Source organism: Garra rufa, unplaced genomic scaffold, assembly GCF_049309525.1.
Source record: "Garra rufa unplaced genomic scaffold, GarRuf1.0 hap1_unplaced_013, whole genome shotgun sequence".
In the NCBI taxonomy this organism is placed as follows: Eukaryota; Metazoa; Chordata; class Actinopteri; order Cypriniformes; family Cyprinidae; genus Garra; species Garra rufa.
Window position 1 is genome coordinate 337,050 of NW_027394288.1, and position 7,951 is coordinate 345,000.

At 35.7% G+C, this 7,951-nt stretch overlaps 2 non-coding genes across 2 annotated transcripts; both read right to left on the reverse strand.

Moving 5' to 3' along the window:
- Window positions 1-603: 603 nt before the first annotated feature.
- On the reverse strand, window positions 604-722 carry LOC141314859 (5S ribosomal RNA). Its single transcript, XR_012350404.1, has one exon. It is a non-coding gene; the product is annotated as a 5S ribosomal RNA (ribosomal RNA).
- Window positions 723-1,523: 801 nt separating this feature from the next.
- Window positions 1,524-1,642, reverse strand: LOC141314860 (5S ribosomal RNA). The gene has a single exon (XR_012350405.1). It is a non-coding gene; the product is annotated as a 5S ribosomal RNA (ribosomal RNA).
- Window positions 1,643-7,951: the final 6,309 nt, after the last annotated feature.

The following is a 7,951-nucleotide window of genomic DNA, read 5'->3' on the forward strand; positions in this document are numbered from 1 at the left end:
TGGTTAAAAGAATGAGACATAAAAGAAAATTGGTTTAAATAGATTTGGTGTATTTACAAGGTTCACATAAAAGACTTTAAAACAACACGATAAAACTAGGTAAACTCTGTTAAAAGAATACAGTTCATTTGTCCATACCCTAAAAACAGGTAAACTCTGTTAAAAGAATACAGTTCATTTGTCCATACCCTAAAAACAGTCCAAGAACCCCAGTGTGTTGATAAGTCCAATGTGAGTGTCCACCAGTGTATATACAATCCACAGAAAGTGTAATCCAAAGTTTGCAGGTGGTGAATGGAAAGGTGAGCTCTAAAATTAGCAACTCCTCAATCCAACAGTTTGGTGACTGTCCTTTGTTTGTCATGCTGCTCTCTTATACAGTTGTACTTCCTGCTTCCTGTCATGTGTCTAGTCATATGACAGGCCAACCATCCATTTATTAAAGACACATACACTTAAAATGTTAAGAGTAATAAAATGGCCTAAAAAACATGTAAAACACTTAAAACTCTATAATACATGTAAATGATTGTAATAAATAGAGCGGTAAAACACGTCTTTCTAAAAGCCAGCATATTATATAAATAGTGAAGAAAAGGCAAAAGCTTACAGCACCTGGTATTCCCAGGCGGTCTCCCATCCAAGTACTAACCAGGCCCGACGCTGCTTAGCTTCCGAGATCAGACGAGATCGGGCGCTCTCAGCGCGGTATGGCCATAAGCGAGGGCTGCTCCAAAAAGTGGGCTATTTAAAGATCAGCCTCCGTAAAAGCCAGCATATTATATAAATAGTGAAGAAAAGGCAAAAGCTTACAGCACCTGGTATTCCCAGGCGGTCTCCCATAAAAGTGTAACAATCGGCCTTATCAGCCGAGTTACAAGACTAAAATGGGGTCAGATTTAACTGTGAGAGATGACTAGTGGTTAAAAGAATGAGACATAAAAGAAAATTGGTTTAAATAGATTTGGTGTATTTACAAGGTTCACATAAAAGACTTTAAAACAACACGATAAAACTAGGTAAACTCTGTTAAAAGAATACAGTTCATTTGTCCATACCCTAAAAACAGGTAAACTCTGTTAAAAGAATACAGTTCATTTGTCCATACCCTAAAAACAGTCCAAGAACCCCAGTGTGTTGATAAGTCCAATGTGAGTGTCCACCAGTGTATATACAATCCACAGAAAGTGTAATCCAAAGTTTGCAGGTGGTGAATGGAATGGTGAGCTCTAAAATTAGCAACTCCTCAATCCAACAGTTTGGTGACTGTCCTTTGTTTGTCATGCTGCTCTCTTATACAGTTGTACTTCCTGCTTCCTGTCATGTGTCTAGTCACATGACAGGCCAACCATCCATTTATTAAAGACACATACACTTAAAATGTTAAGAGTAATAAAATGGCCTAAAAAACATGTAAAACACTTAAAACTCTATAATACATGTAAATGATTGTAATAAATAGAGCGGTAAAACACGTCTTTCTAAAAGCCAGCATATTATATAAATAGTGAAGAAAAGGCAAAAGCTTACAGCACCTGGTATTCCCAGGCGGTCTCCCATCCAAGTACTAACCAGGCCCGACGCTGCTTAGCTTCCGAGATCAGACGAGATCGGGCGCTCTCAGCGCGGTATGGCCATAAGCAAGGGCTGCTCCAAAAAGTGGGCTATTTAAAGATCAGCCTCCGTAAAAGCCAGCATATTATATAAATAGTGAAGAAAAGGCAAAAGCTTACAGCACCTGGTATTCCCAGGCGGTCTCCCATCCAAGTACTAACCAGGCCCGACGCTGCTTAGCTTCCGAGATCAGACGAGATCGGGCGCTCTTTTTTTTTTTTTTTTTTTTTTTATTAAAGAAATTTCATAATACAAATTTTCCAATGTGTGCTTCACATTAGAAGTCTCACGACATAAAATAAATAAACATGAAAAAATACATCACATTATCATCAACAAAGCAAAAGGAACACATTAAACATAAGATGAATTTTCAACCAATAGAAACATCAACAATACAATATAGTTGTCCACACAAAGACGAAAGAAAAGAAAAAAAAATTAAAAATAAGATAAAATATAATCTACTCATCTCGTATTTTTTGTTTAAAATCATGCCTTTTATACTTAAGATTTAGAAAGCTCTTTCTCTTCCTGGCAATTTGCACATGAAATTCTCTAAAACATTACAAACTGTTGGTGTAAAAACATCATAAAAAGCTTTCAGCATATTTTCACTTTTAAAATACACATATAATTGTTCTACATATACTTCTATTTTCCTTTTAAAAACAGTCCAAACCTCTAACACCATTTTTTCTTTTTTGGCCACAATTCTTCTTTCCCAAATTGCGCTTTTCATTAACATTATACACAGATTTATAAACTTTTTGTGTTGACCCTTCTTTTCCCAACCAAACATCACTACTCTTTTCCATTCCATTACACTTTCATCCCAACCTTCGCTCACATCTTTAATTAAACATTTACATTTCCTTAGAAAATCCTCCAATTCTTTACAATATAAAAACAAATGTAAAATCCCCTCTTCTTTTTCATGACACACTTTACACATTGGATTTTGTTCCATTCCCACCTTGTTTAAAACAGACTCAGTAAAAACCGCTTTATGCCTTATAAAATATTCCAAACATCCTAACTTTGTTTCAACACACCTCCCCCTCATGTTTCTCCATATACATTCTTCTTTTAGATCCTTGAATTTTTCCACCCAGTACTTATTTACAATCGGCTCTTTAAAAACACCATCTCTAAAAACACAATAAAACATTTTTACAGTACATTCTTTAAAATCATACATTTTTCCCCCCAGTTTCACAAAAATATTTCCCTCTGTTTGCTCTCCTTCCATACTCTCTATTCTTTTAATCCACTCTTTGGGTATTGCATTTTTAATAATTTCATATTTATTTGTTATTTCTTGTTTACTGTATTCTTCTTTTGCTTCCTCCATCGCATCCACAATATATTGTATCGGTAAAAAACCCTCTTTAAATTCATACAAAACATCTCTCACTCTTGTTATCCCCACATCCATCCATTTTTTAAAAAATATTGCTTTCTCTTGTTTTAAAATGTTGTTATTTAAGAACAGAGGTTGATTTAAAATGTTTTCTCTTCCATGCGGATTGTACTCGATTTTCGTTAAAAAATTCCCCCAGGCACTAAAAATTTCTCTATAAAATTCGGGTAATCCTTCCGTCATCCAAATTTTTGTTTTCATCCATAATATTCCGTCCCCCATGTTAAAATCCCCACATTTGTTTAAAAAGTATTTCATTGTTTTTTTCCACTCAGTTTTGTTATCTTGTTGCAGGTATTTCTTAACAATTTTTACTCTCAACGCATTTTTTCGCTGTTCCACATCATTAAACCTAAGCCCCCCTTCTCTATCGCCCCTAAAATCGTATTATGTGCAATCCTTGCTGGTTTCCCCTCCCATAAAAAGTCAAGAAAACATTTCTTCAACCTCCGTTCTGTCCATAAAGGTATTTCAGAAACATATAAAACATACCAAAGTTTAGAAACCATTAAAACATTCAATATTAAAACCTTCCCCTTCAAGTTTAAAGTTCTCAATTTCCAAAAATTTAATCTTCTCTCTATATCTGTTACTAGTTGCTCCCACATTTCATCTCTTACTTTCCTCTCATTCTTTCCCATTACAACTCCTAAAATCCTCATTTCTTCCACTTCCTTAAAATTAAAACAATCCATTAAAACCATAGCTTTACCAAATCTCATATATACCGTTTTCTCCTCATTTACTTTACTTCCAGACCCACTACAATATTCTTTTACCAACTTCATAACTTCTTTAACACTCTCTTTTCCCTTTACAATTATTGTTGTGTCATCAGCATATTGAAAAACTTCCCCCTCAGCCTTATTTCCCTCAATTTCTATCCCTATTATTCTTTCATTCTGTTTTATAGCCAGTCCCAAGGGTTCAGAAACAAGTGAGTACAATAATGCTGAGAGTGGACAACCCTGTCTTATTGACCTTGTTATTTTAAAACACTCTGTTAAAAACCCATTACATTTTATCTTTGTTAGTGCACCCTTATATAAAATCTCAATTTATTTAATAAAATTTTCCCCGAACCCAAAACTCCTTAAAACCTCAAATAAATACCCGTGCTCAACCCTATCAAAAGCTTTTTCAAAATCCAAACTAATTATATATCCTTCTTCATTTTTTTCTTTCATGTACCATATCGTGTCCCTTATACTCATTGTTATGTCGGCTATATCTCTTCCTTTGACTCCATATGCTTGGTTTGTTTTAATTATACTTGGCATTACTTCCTTTAATCTGTTTGCTAAAACCTTCGCTAAAATCTTAAGATCTGTATTCAACATCGTGATTGGTCTGTAGTTTTTTAGATCTACTTTTTCTCCTTTCCTTTTATATATCAATTTCATTAACCCCATCCTTGTTCTTTCATTAATCTCTTCCTTTTCAAAAATTTCTTTAAAAACCTCATTTAAAATCTTTGTTAAAACTTCTTTAAAACAAACATAAAATTCAGTTCCCAAACCATCTATTCCTGGACTTTTCTTTTTATTCAGTTGATTTATTGCTCTTTCAATCTCGTCTTCCCTGATTTCTTGGTCACATTCTTTTTTATGTTCCTCACTGACTTTTGCTTTTATCTGATTCAACAGTTCCTTTTTTTCCTCCTCTTCCACCCCCCTTGCACTAAACAGATCCTCATAAAAATTCTTTATTTCTTTTAAAATCTTTTCATTCCCTTCTACAATTTCCCCATTTTCCCCTCTTATTTCTTTTATCGTTTCAGCTTTCCCTCTCTTTTTTTCCAGATCAAAAAAGAACTTTGTACATTTTTCTCCCTCCACCACATATTTTGCTTTGCTTCTTAACCTCGCCCCCTCATATTCCTTTTCTTCTATTTCTTTCAGTTTCCCCTCCATTTCCTTTATCTTTTGTATGTCTTGAAATTCTTTATTCAGTTCCATTTCCAAACTTTCCTTTATTCCTCTTTCTTTGAATCTTTTGCATTTCTGAATAACACTACAATACCTGATTGAGAATTTTTTGATTAAAAACTTTACACTCTCCCACCATATTCTCTTATCCTCTTCATACATTCCATTTTCCTTTTCTTTTTCTATAATTTCTTTCACTTTTAAAACATAATCTTCATTCTTTAAAATCTGTGTATTTAAAATCCATACTCCCGGACCTCTTTGCATTTGACTCCAGTCCAACTTAAAAGATAAAATCTTATGATCGCTAAAACTTGTTTCTTTGTACTTAATATTTTCTATAAAATTCTCCACATTTCTTGTACATAAAACATAGTCAATTCTAGTTTGGCATACAAACTGCCCTACTATTTGTCTTCTCGAAAATTCTTTTTTCTTTTCATTTCTTTCTCTCCACACATCTATCATATTATTTTCATCCATTAATGCTTTTAATTCTTTTCTTCCTGTATCTGTTTTAAAAACCATTCCTTCAGCCATATCCTGTTTACTAAAAACTGTGTTAAAATCCCCCATCATAATTATTTCTTTATACTTCTTTACAATGTTTCTTAAAACATTAAAAAAACTCTTTCTTTTCCTTATCTTCCACTGGTGCATGTACATTTACTAAAATCAAATCTCTTCCTTCATATTTTGTCTCAACTACCAAACATTTCCCCATCTTGTCCTTATACACACTTTTACTCACTTTAAAAACATCGTCCTTCATTAAAAAAGCCACACCTCTCCCAGCCCGCCCATCTCCATTATTATATAAAATACCTCCATCCCATCTCTTTTTATAATCATTCATCACATTTTCTCTCCAGTTTGTTTCTTGTAATGCAACAATGTCTTCCCTTTTACATTTTTCTTTTACTTTTTCAAACTTCCTCATGTCCATCAGACCCCTTGCATTAAAAGCAACACAACTTAAAACCATTAAAAGTAAATAAAAAAAATATATAAAAATCATTATTCATCATTTTCTCCCTCCAGGACCCTTAGCACATCAAATCTGTTAGTCTCTGTCATAATCTTTTTTCTTGCACTTTCCAAATTTGGTTTTACCTTCAGTGCTCTCCTTCTTATTTGTCCTTTCCCTCCTCTGTCTTTGTCCATTTTGTCCATCTTTATTCCCTCTTCATTGTCCGTTTCTTTAACTTGATCCAACCTTCCTTGTCCATCTCTCTCCACATCACCCAGAAAAGTATTAAAACTGTCTGACATCTCCATCTCTGTCCATTGAGTGTCCTGCTCCACTGTTTGTTCGTTATTATTAATGTTGTCTTCTCTTCTTTCTCCTTCCTCTCTGCAGCTCGGTCCTCCTTCCGTTTCTTTTTGTTGTAGTCCTTCCTCCTCGTTGTTTCCTTCATGCACCTGTCTGCCCACCTGTTCTTCCCTTCCTCCTTCCTCTCCCTCCATCCAACATTCACATTTATTTAAAACTTCCTGACACCCCGGGCACCTGACAGCATTGCAATCTCGTGCAAAATGTCCCCTCTCCTCACATTTGTAGCACACAAAATTTGGGCATTCTATTAGCAGGTGATCCGGGCTCATGCACAGCCTACAGGTCTTCACCTGATGGCTGTGCATCACCCGGAAGTACTGCGGCCCTTCGGCTGTTTCTAGCCGTGTGCTATATGGCAACGATGCCACTTGCTTGGGGAACCTCACCTTAAGGAACCTTGTTCCATCTTCAATGTCGGTGCCCGGGTAGCGTCTTCTTTTAATTTTGGTAATGGGATCAACTCCCCATCCCTCCAATTTTCCTAAAATTTCTTTGTCATCCAGGTAGACAGGCAGGTGCATGAAGGAAACAACATAATCCCTGTTTTGTAGATTTTTTACTTCACAGTCCACTCCTTTTATTCTTAGTCCATCAATTAGTTTTTCACACGTTTCTTCTTTTTCCATTGTCAGTTCGTATTCTTTCCCTTGTCTTGGTCTTAGTGCTAAAATTTTGCCATGTCCACATTGTTCCGTTACAGCTTTAATAATGTCCTCCGCTCTCACCCCAATCACATTCTCCACATTCACAATCACTGTAGCTTCCTTTAAATATTGTCGCTCAACAAACTTTTCTCTTACTTCCTGTTTTTTTCCATTTGTAGCTCGTGGTCGTTTATTCAGTCCAATGTCGTTTGCCGTGCGTGTTCCTCCTGCCAGTCCAGTCTCGTTTGCCGTGCATGTTCCTCCAGCCAGGCCAGTGTCCATTGCCGTGCGTGTTCCTCCTGCCAGTCCAGTGTCGTTTGCCATCCGTCTCTCTCCAGCCAGTTCTGTTTCGTAATCCATTAATCCGTCCGTTTTTTTTAAAGAAAAATAAGTTAAGAAAAAAAAGGTTTAACCACCCTCCAGCCAGCAAAAATGCTGCTGTTAGGTGGTTTTATAAATGAAAAAAACACAAAAAAACTAACTTAAAGTAAAACCACTCACAAAACAAACAAAAAAAATCAAACACAAAATGGAGGAGAGCCTTCCTCTCCCAACTGCTGCCAACCACTTCCTGTTGCTCTCTAGCGCTCTCAGGTGGCGGTATGGCCGTAAGCGAGGGCTGCTCCAAAAAGTGGGCTATTTAAAGATCAGCCTCCGTAAAAGCCAGCATATTATATAAATAGTGAAGAAAAGGCAAAAGCTTACAGCACCTGGTATTCCCAGGCGGTCTCCCATAAAAGTGTAACAATCGGCCTTATCAGCCGAGTTACAAGACTAAAATGGGGTCAGATTTAACTGTGAGAGATGACTAGTGGTTAAAAGAATGAGACATAAAAGAAAATTGGTTTAAATAGATTTGGTGTATTTACAAGGTTCACATAAAAGACTTTAAAACAACACGATAAAACTAGGTAAACTCTGTTAAAAGAATACAGTTCATTTGTCCATACCCTAAAAACAGGTAAACTCTGTTAAAAGAATACAGTTCATTAGTCCATACCCTAAA